Source organism: Cebus imitator, unplaced genomic scaffold (assembly GCF_001604975.1).
Source record: "Cebus imitator isolate Cc_AM_T3 unplaced genomic scaffold, Cebus_imitator-1.0 Scaffold2, whole genome shotgun sequence".
NCBI classification, from domain to species: domain Eukaryota; kingdom Metazoa; phylum Chordata; class Mammalia; order Primates; family Cebidae; genus Cebus; species Cebus imitator.
The window spans coordinates 14,333,756-14,343,860 of NW_016107317.1; the positions used below are offsets into that span (position 1 = coordinate 14,333,756).

At 40.6% G+C, this 10,105-nt stretch overlaps 1 pseudogene; it reads left to right on the forward strand.

Moving 5' to 3' along the window:
• Window positions 1-9,213: 9,213 nt before the first annotated feature.
• LOC108303727 lies at window positions 9,214-9,663 on the forward strand (annotated as a pseudogene).
• The last annotated feature ends 442 nt before the right edge of the window (window positions 9,664-10,105 follow it).

Here is a 10,105-nt window from a genome sequence, read left to right on the forward strand (position 1 = left end):
AGAGACAGGGTTTCACCATGTTGACCAGGATGGTCTTGATCTCTTGACCCCGTGATCCACCCGCCTCGGCCTCCCAAAGTGCTGGGATTACAGGCGTGAGCCACCGCGCCCGGCCGGATCTAAATTTTTAAGTCCTGAAGATTCTGAGCTATTCCAAAGGCTTCGGAGTTTAAAATTCTCTCTTTCTCATGGAGGAAAACCAGGAGACATTCAAAGAGGTATCCTGCTAGAGGATCCCAGGCTAAAGATGGGTTAGGGAAGAACAGGCAACATTATCTAGTTTTATATTATTCTGTTTCCATATTGTTAGTAACTTAGACTTAATTAGAGTCTTAATAAATATTCTGATCTTGTCTCAACTGTTGTCTGGGTATTTCAGGAAACTTATTTAAATATAGATCATGAAGACCCCTTGGTGTTAAAGGGCAGGATTATCCTCCTGGCAGCAGTAATTAGCAAGAAACCTTTAAGGTAGGGATTACACATAATGTCATCTTTAACACCAATACCAATCAATTAGTAGTGACTGCCTGAAGCCACATCTAGATTCAAGCAGGAAAGAATGCTTTGATCAATTATTACTCCTATCGATCATGAATAGGACAGAGGCACTGGCAACATAGGTGAATGATGAGTATCATTCCTGACCTAAAGGAAGTTGCGTATCAAGGAACAGGGCTAGTGCCTTGGAGGATCTGGGTTTTCTTTAATGAAAAAGGATAATTCATTTTATTACAAAAGAAAATGTATAAAGGAAGTTATCATTTACCATATAATTTCACATCATAGTTTCTTTGTACAATTGCCTTTATTCCCTTCAAATGCTCATCACCCAACATGTTTTTCAGATCTTTTGACATGTGGATTGTGCATGATGAGGCGCATTCCGGTTTATCTCTATACTGTATTCTAAAATGCTGTGCCCAGAACTCCCTGAAAAGGGGTGGAGTAGGGAACAGCATAGACAAAAATATCCTCAAGTAATTTTGGAAATGAAAAAAGTCGAGTAAAAACCACAAAACAGCAAGAATATCCTCCAACACCATTATTAAATCTAAGAAAAACATTAGAAGTGTGTCTAACAAGTGTGGCACTGCCAGTAAGGAGAGGCAGGCAAGGAATCTAAGGAAGATACTCCCAGTGAAACTCCAGTGTTAGCCAAAAACTTACAGCCAAGGACAAGCAAATTTTTATTCTGCATTTGAAAAAGATTGATAATTTAATAAGTATTGCAGAAATAAAAGATGAAATGCTTCATTAAATAATTTTTAAGAAGTAAGTCTTAATCACAGAGAAATATAATATTAGAGCTTTATGCATGTAAAGTGACAGTACCAAGGCTGAAACACAATTATAAATGTTCAGTATATTCTTGGGATATTCCAATCTATTCATTTACATCTATGATTATTTTTCAGATGTACCTGAAAACAAACATCACAGGGAAGAATACATTTGAACAGTATCTATTTTTCCTTCAGAGAACCATATGGTCTCTAATTAAAAGCTGTGTAGTCCAAAGACCTCTTATAAGGCTGGCTCGGTCCCAGAAGTAACTCTCCTGGCTACACATTAGAGACACCTGGAGAGGTGTTTGTGCTTGTTGTTTTATTTTTTTTTAATTAATTCCAAAGTTGGCCAATTAAATCAAGCTCAATCTGCAAAAACTTCACCAGAGGATTCCAGTCTGAAACCAGGTTGAGCCCTACCTAAATTCTAACACAGTTTTGCCTACGTTCAATTCTCTAACAACTACTCACTCCAGTACGCCAGCTGATAGGATGAAAATTAACTATGAGCTAGAAAAATTAAATACTTCCAGCTCTGTTTTTATCAGATAACTCCTCTCTGTTCCCAATTAAGCCATGACCCAGTACTTTCTCATTTATGTAGATTGTAGATGCTGTGCCCAAGCGAGGACATAAGAGAAGCAAGTTGCCAAATAAAGACTGAGAGGCCAAATGTGTAAGTAATAAAACCATTTCTTCAATCGTGTTCATCAGTTCAAAGCTATGAAGACTTGGTTCCAAAACTGCAGATAATTTTTAACAAGGTACGAGCATTTGGTACATTTTTTGGCAGAGGGCAAGATAAAGTCCATTTACTTAAGAAGCCACTCCTTCTTTAATGTGGTTAATTATGACCTCTTGGGGTACATACCAACCTTATCAAAATCCATCTGGGTAGTGCTGTCTTTTGTAAAAATGCCTCTACTTGCTTTACTGTTAGTATTGCCTTCATGCCAACAGTGTTCTTGACGCTGCGTAATCCCAGGAAGATGGGTTTCCACACCAGTGATTTGAAACCTAACAGATCCAGCAATTGAGACATAAAACTACAGGTGGGAATGTGAGAAAATTTGAAGATTGTAAGTTTCATTTTCATTTTCCTTCATCCTTCCTTTGGTTGTCCATTAACCCCTACCTTTTTTTTTTTTTTTTTTTTTTTTGAGACAGAGACTCACTCTGTCACCCAGGCTGGAGTCTCAGCTCACTGCAACCTCCGCCTCCCAGATTCAAGCGATTCTCTTGCCTCAGCCTTCCAAGTAGCTGAGATTATAGGTGCATGCCAACATGCCCAGCTAATTTTTGTAGTTTTTTGTTTTTGGGATTTTTTGTGTGTGTGTGTGGTAGAGACAAGGTTTCACCACGTTGGCCAGACTGGTCTCAAACTCCTGACCTCAGGTGATCTGCCCGCCTCAGCCTCCCAAAGTGCTGGGAATACAGGTGTGAGCCGCCACGCCTGGCCCATACGTTTTCTCATTTTCTTTTCTGTGTTACAGAATATAACTTGCTGACTATAAGGGTGAGGTTTTTCTCCCAAAATGCCAAAGCACATAGAGATAAAGGTGAAAGTTTCCTCTTACTGGTTCCAATGTTAACAGTGAGGTGTATGTTATTGCATTTTTTCCTATGCACATACTAAGCTTAACTTTCAATGTTGCTTTTTATTAAAAATCAAAATCATTTCACACAAAATGAGTTTTGTAAAGACTCTTTAGGAAAGAATTTTCTAGTCAGTCTGATAGATTCAAAGGAAAAAGATCTAAAGGATAAGTATGGGCAAGAGGAAGAGACAAAAATGAAACTAGAAGAAAATGAAAGTCCTCATCAATAAATGGAGAATTAAAGCAAGGCTTCACTGTGGCTCAAAGAAGTAAACAGAGGCAACAAAAACAATACAGAAAAACAAAAGGTGTCTGTCTTATTCTCAGTGGTATACCCAGGGTATAAGGACATAGCATAGTAGATGTTCAATAAATACTTATTTACTAAATGAATACCATACAATCTCACTCCCATTGCATGGCCTAGATCAAATTAGAACCCATGAAGGCAGAGGAATGTTATAATAGTTAACAAGACAAGAAATTAGCTCAAGAAAAGCATTTTGATATTGACACACATATTGACATTTGATTTTGGCTTATACATGTTTAAGAGAAAGAATCTAGAGGTAAAGTAATAGGAAAAAGCCAAGATACATAAAATGTAGTTATTGGTTAAGCAGATATAGAGGGAAAACTATAAAGTATTTGTTAGGAAACGTAACCAGACAGGGTTAATTGGGGAGTCCAGAGAATGAATCACTTGTGAAGTTACAGCATGTGCCAGACTTTTTTTTTTTTTTTTTTTTTTTGAGATGGAGTCTCTGTCGCCCCGGCTAGAGTGCAGTGGCAAAATCTTGGCTCACTGCAACCTCCTGGGTTCAAGTGATTCTCCTGCCTCAGCCTCCCAAGTACCTAGGATTACAGGTGTCTGCCACCATGCTCAGCTAATTTTTTTGTATTTTAGTAAAGATGGGGTTTCACCATGTTGGCCAGGATGGTTTTGAACTCCTGACCTCAAGTAATCAGCCCGCCTTGGCCTCTCAAAGTGCTAGAATTACAGGCGTGAGCCACCACACCCAGCTAGCATGAGCCAGACTCTTCCAACTGGGTTATTTTATTCATCTACATAACAAACCTACAAAGGAGCAGTTAATGATCTTCATTTAATGAAAACTAAGGTTCCGAAAGATTCAGGGTCCCAAACCTCTTAGATAATAAGGAGCAGAAGCACTTTTCCAAACCAGGCCTTGGTCCTCTAAGCCCAAGCCTCACTCCAATTGACTGAAGGTTCCTCCAGAGCAGTATGTTGTGGGAATAAGATCATCAGAATTACAAACAGTAGTGTAGGGCCTTGCTATTGAGAGCATGCTATAGGGACCATTAGCATGGACATCACCTGGAAGCACGATCTTGGGCCCTACTCCAGAATTACTGAGCCACAATCTGTATTTTCACAGATCCCTAGGTGACTGGTATGCATATTTACATTTGATAAGCCCTCATTTGTCTATTTCTTCTTGCAATTAGAGAGAGAGAGAGAGAGAACTCATTAAACACCATCTTCCCTGGAATTCAGCACCACTCATTTGGGAGAATTTCAAGGATTCTCTAAAACTAAAAAGACTGAAAACAGTGAGAAGCTAGTTTCCATTAGGTACGTTGCCAGTTACATACTGGACTCTCTTTAATCATTTCATCCTTGTTATGTACATATCAAATGGTTCATATAGTGGAACGGAATTAAATCAAAAGTCTGAATCTACTCTGATTCAGTGTAGAGTTGGCTGATACATCTCAGCAGCATGCACTTAAAATGCAATTCTCTTTCCACGTTCTTTACTTTCCTTCCTATCCAAAGATATATGACAGCCAACTTTAACTCCTCCTCTACTGCTTAGACCTCAAAAACAACCACTCACAGGCTATGCCTGTTTGTGCTGGGGATGAAAAAGCATATACTTTGGAAACTCTCCCAGAGCTTCGATGTGCTACTAGGATTTAAGTAACTAAGTCCTAGAAGACCTTTTCTGGTGTGGTCCTTCCCACTCACTCACCCAGAATATGCAGCTGGCTCTAGACACTAGAATTACAGAGCTCTCTGTCATTCAGTACCCAAGGGCCTTGAGAAAGTCATTCGTCCTTTCTGTGCCTCAATTGCCTCACCTGTAAAATGGGCTTTACCTAGTTCACAGGGAGACCAGGAGAATTAATTAGTGTTTTTAAAGCTTTGAGATACCCTAGATGAAAGTGACTATATAAATGTAAATGATTATCATTATCATTATTATTATTATTATTTTTACATAAAGTATGGGTGGCAGATTAAATATGGAATGATATGTCAACCTCCTGGGGATGGTAGATTTCTGGATAAACAAAAAGCACTGTAGACTGTTATTATCCACCTGCCTTTCCCATGTCTGTTCAGGAATGCATCATCATGTTGGCTAGGCTAATAATACAAAAAAAAAGTCTTCCATAGTTCACTAGAGATGAATTCAGATAAAATGGTAATGAATAAAGACTAGAAAAATCTGTTAACCTGTGTATCTCCACAATAAAGCAGACCTTGCTACCCACATAAATTGTAATCATCTGTTAAATGGCGATGGAGCAATTCTGAACCTAGCCTACCACTGAACCAAGTTACCAAGTCAGTCCAATAAAAAGTTTGCATTTTCCTTTCAGACATACTATAAATGAAAGTATAACTAAGTGGTGAGAAAATTTAAAATCTCCGCCAGATGATCCCTCTACACAGCAACAAAGTTAAGGAAATCTGTAGGGGATTAAGGCCACTTCTACTCACCCTGAGTAAAACTGAATCAGCCTCACAGCAGATGTTCTATCCTTCTTTCTCTTTCCTTTTTTTTTTCTTTTTGCTACAACCTGGGCCTACAGGGCATGTGTGCGAAGGGGCTGGAAGTTCCAGGTGCCAGTCCAGCAGATCTGCCACATCAAGAAACCAGAAATTCTAGGGAAAATAGCTAAATAAGAGATACTTAACGTAGGATCCAAGCACCCTATGGGCATGATGGGTCTGAAAGCTTTCATGTGTATGTGAATTTTTATGGGGAGGAGGTTCACAGCTTTCAAAGATTTTCACAGATTCTGTGACCTCAAAGGATTAAGCTCCAAAGGTTTTCCTCCCATTGAATTTTGCTGTCTGTAGACACATACAATTTCAGTTCTCCTGAAATGCTAATTCACACTGCTTCCTGATATGAAAGTGATAACTACATCTGATAACATGGTTTTCTCAACAATTTCTCCACTCTGATACGACTGACCATTATTAGAAAGAAGTTTAAGTCAACATGAGACATAGAACCTAAATCTGGTTCTAATTTTTTGTTTAGTTAGGAACATTTTTGTTGTTCCAAACCTTTCTCCATTTGAAATAACATTTGTTCTTTGCTGTTCACATTTTTTTACTACGCTTTTCTAATGCTTACACTGTTCACTTAACTGCCCTTTCACTGGATTAAAATGACCAGACTATGACTGAAATTTGGTGGAGCAGGAGCTCAGCCTGAGAAAGTATGAATCTTTATTTCATTTCAGATAAGCTTCCGGAAAATGTACATATTTTCCAAAGCAATCAATCAGAATTCACTTGGCAACTAAGCAGTCCTATAGGCCCCAGTTCCCTTATGTGATTTATGAGACCTTCTCTTTCCAATAAAGTTGAAAGTACCAGGAGAATAGCTTCTCACCCAGCATTTTTTGACTGCAGCTTCCAAGCTAAGCCAAGAATTAGAAAGACACACAATGGGATGCAAAAATTCAAGAAGCAAAAGCAGAAATGGAACAAATTCTATGTGGAGGAGAACATCCTCCTTAAATCATTTTCCAGTTCAATGTCTCCGCATTCTTCACTGATGCAAATATTAAATGAAATGTTGCTTTATACTACAATTTATAAAAGGTTATGCAGCATTGGGTAGTGTAGTTTTTTGTTTTTTTTTTTTAATTATACAAACCACCTTGGGGGAGTCAAAAGAACCCAGGACTGAGAGCGAGGAGGTCTGAGTCTTAGTTCACCACTTGCTTCTCATGTGAACTATCACTGCCCTAATTGTAAAATGAGGAGGGTCTATAGACAGCTTCCAGCTCTAAAATTCTATAACACTGAACTCTAGATGAGTGCTCTGAAGATTATTCAGAAGCATCTTGTTCAGATTTCTGATCTCCCTGGCTACCACAAACATTGCCTGAAAAGCTGTTTCATGCTAGAAGCTGAGCCTAGTGCAAGATACTCAAGATAAATAAGACAGTATCTCTGCCCTTCAAAAAGCTCCCAGTCTCACTGCATACCATTAATATAACATTATGAGGTTAAGCTAGCAAAATAAGCAAAGTTCCATTGGCACATAGTGGGAGAAAACAAGGTAAAGGCATTTGAAACAAAGGAGGCAGGCCAGACGCAGTGGCTCGTGCCTGTAATCCCAGTACTTTGGGAGGCCAAGGTAGCAGGATGGCCTGAGCCCAGGAGTTCCAGACAAGTCTGGGCAATATGGCAAGGACTTATCTCTACAGGAAAAAAATAATTAGCTAGGTGTGGTGGTGTGCGCCTGTGGTACCAGCTACTAGGGAAGCTGAGGCAGAAGAATCACTTGAGCCCCAGAAGTAGAGGCTGCAGTGAGCCGTGTTCAGGCCACTGCACTCCAGCATAGGTAATGGAGAGAGAAAGGAAAGAGAGAAAGAGGGAAGAGAGAGAGAGAGAGAGAGAGAAAGAAAAAGAAGGAAAGAAACAAAGAAACAAAGAAACGAAAGAAAGAAAGAAAGAAAGAAAGAAAGAAAGAAAGAAAGAAAGAAAGAGAGAGANGAAAGAAAGAAAGAAAGAAAGAAAGAAAGAAAGAAAGAAAGAAAGAAAGAAAGAAAGAAAGAAAGAAAGAAAGAAAGAGAGAAAGAAAGAGAAGGGAGGGAGAGAGGAAGGAAGGAAGGCAGGAAGGAAGGAAGGGAGGGAGGGGAAGGGGAAAGAAAGAAAAAATTGGAAAAAGGAAAGGAGAACAAAGGAACAAAGGAGACAAGGCATGTAAAAGAATGGAGATAGTAAATGCCTTGTGTGGTCAGGGACAGGATGAGCAAGCCCAGGACTTGATCTCCTTCTCTGTCGTGGTGAATCAGCCCAGGCGATTTGAAAGGAAACCCAGAGGTCTCCTTATCTCTCTCCCTCCAGCTAATCTGTGCCCTACTTCCTTAACTCTGGACCTATCTTCGTCCCTCTAGTTCCAGAGCCAAGCAAAAGGCAGTCCCACCCCAGAGAGAAGCCCCCAAGTTCAGTCCTCCCTTATCATTTCTTTACTACCTGGCTCTGCGTTGTTTATGCCTAATGGGAGAATGGTGGAAAGCAAAAATTGGGGTTGCCTTTCACCAACTTCTGCTGCAGAGTGAAGAATTACCTCACTTCCTTCCAATTTCCTGCTCAAGTGTGTTTACTTCTTTTCCATTGTTCTACTTGATCTGCGTTTCTGGAAGCACTCCTCGCTCCTCCCTCTGTATTGTCTATTGCTAAATGGCAACTGCTTCTATGGAGGTGTAGAGGGAGGAGGTAGAATGTCTGGGCAAAACACATTGCCAGAAGTATTCACATACGTCACTCTTCGTATACTATGATGGTATCAGAAACGCTTGTTTATTTTTCTAGCAATGTTTCCGGTATTAACTCACTCTCGCTCTATCTCCCTTGGGATTAAGAGAATATGACTGCTAGGTAACTGAACCAACAGTGCAAAATTCAGGATTCACACTCAGATCTATGTCTAATGCTTATAAAAAGACACTACAGTAACTCAGTATCAAGCTAACAAGCAATTGTGGCAATCTGCAGTTATTATACTATTAGAGTAACCTTTCCCAATGGTATTTGATCAAATAACAGATATTCCTCCCAAAAAAAGAATTCTGTAATCAAACAATCTGAGGTGGGAAGCGGTGGGGCTCACACCGGTAATCCCAGCACTTTCAGGTGGGTGGATCACTTGAAGCCAGGAGTTTTGAGGCCAGGCCAACATGGTGAAACCCTGTCTCCACTAAAAATTCAAAAAATTAGCTGGGCATGGTGGCCCACACCTGCAGTCCCAGCTACTTGGGAGGCTAAGACATAAGAATAGCTTGAACCGGGGAGGCACAGATTGCAGTGAGCCGAGATAGCACCACTGCACTCCAGCCTGGGCAAGAGAGAGACTCTCTCTCAAAACAAAAACAAAAACAAACTGGAAAATCAAACAATTTGAGAAAATCGTGGGTTTAAAAAGTTAAACAGGTCTCCACTACAGGACTTTTCAGATCCCTTAATTTGCTAATTTAGCCTGTAAGACAAAGTATTTCAGCGGGAGCAGCGCGGAGTCGGTGCCCTTGGTACGCCGCTGGTGCCTTGACTCTCGCAGGCTGTGCGAACCCGTTTGTGCTCGGTATCCTCGTGCACACGCCTCGCAAGCGACAGCGCCCCGAGTCTGACTTCCAGTTCCAGTGCACAAAATGAATGGATCGTAGCAGTTGCCATTGCTGCTGGGACAGCTCCAATTGGTTATTTAGCTTACAAAAGATTTTATGTTAAAGACCATTGAAATAAAGCTATGATAAACCTTTACATCCAGAAAGACAACCCCAAGATAGTACATGCTTTTGACATGGAGGGTTTGGGAGAGCAATCTGTGTACTGCCGTTGTTGGCGGTCCAAAAAGTTCCCATTCTGCGATGGGTCTCACGCAAAACACAACGAGGAGACTGGAGACAATGTGGGACCTCTGATCATCAAGAGAAAAGAAACTTAAATGGACACTTTCGATGCTGCAAATCAACTTGTCGTGAAGTTACCTGACTGTTTAATTAGAATGACTACCACCTCTGTCTAATTCAAGTCCCCGGGGTTCTAAATGTGGTATATTGCAAACTGCAGTTTTCACATTCACGGCATTTGTCTTACTTGTTGAAACATCGCGGTGCACATTTGTTTAAACAAAAAAAAAAAAGGAAAAAGGGGATGGGCACATTGGCTCACGCCTGTAATCTCAGCACCTTAGGAGGCCGAGGAGGGCAAATCATTTGAGGTCAGGCGTTCGAGACCAGCCTGGCCAGAATGGTGAAACCCATCTCTACTAAAAATTCAAAAATATTTAGCCGGGCGTGGTGGTGGGCGCCTGTAATCCCAGCTACTGGGAGGCTGAGGTAGGAGAACCGCTTGAACTAGGGAGTTGGAGGTTGTAGTGAGCCGGGGTCGCAACGCTGCACTCCAGCCTGGGCGGCTGAGCAAGACTCCGTCTCAAAAAA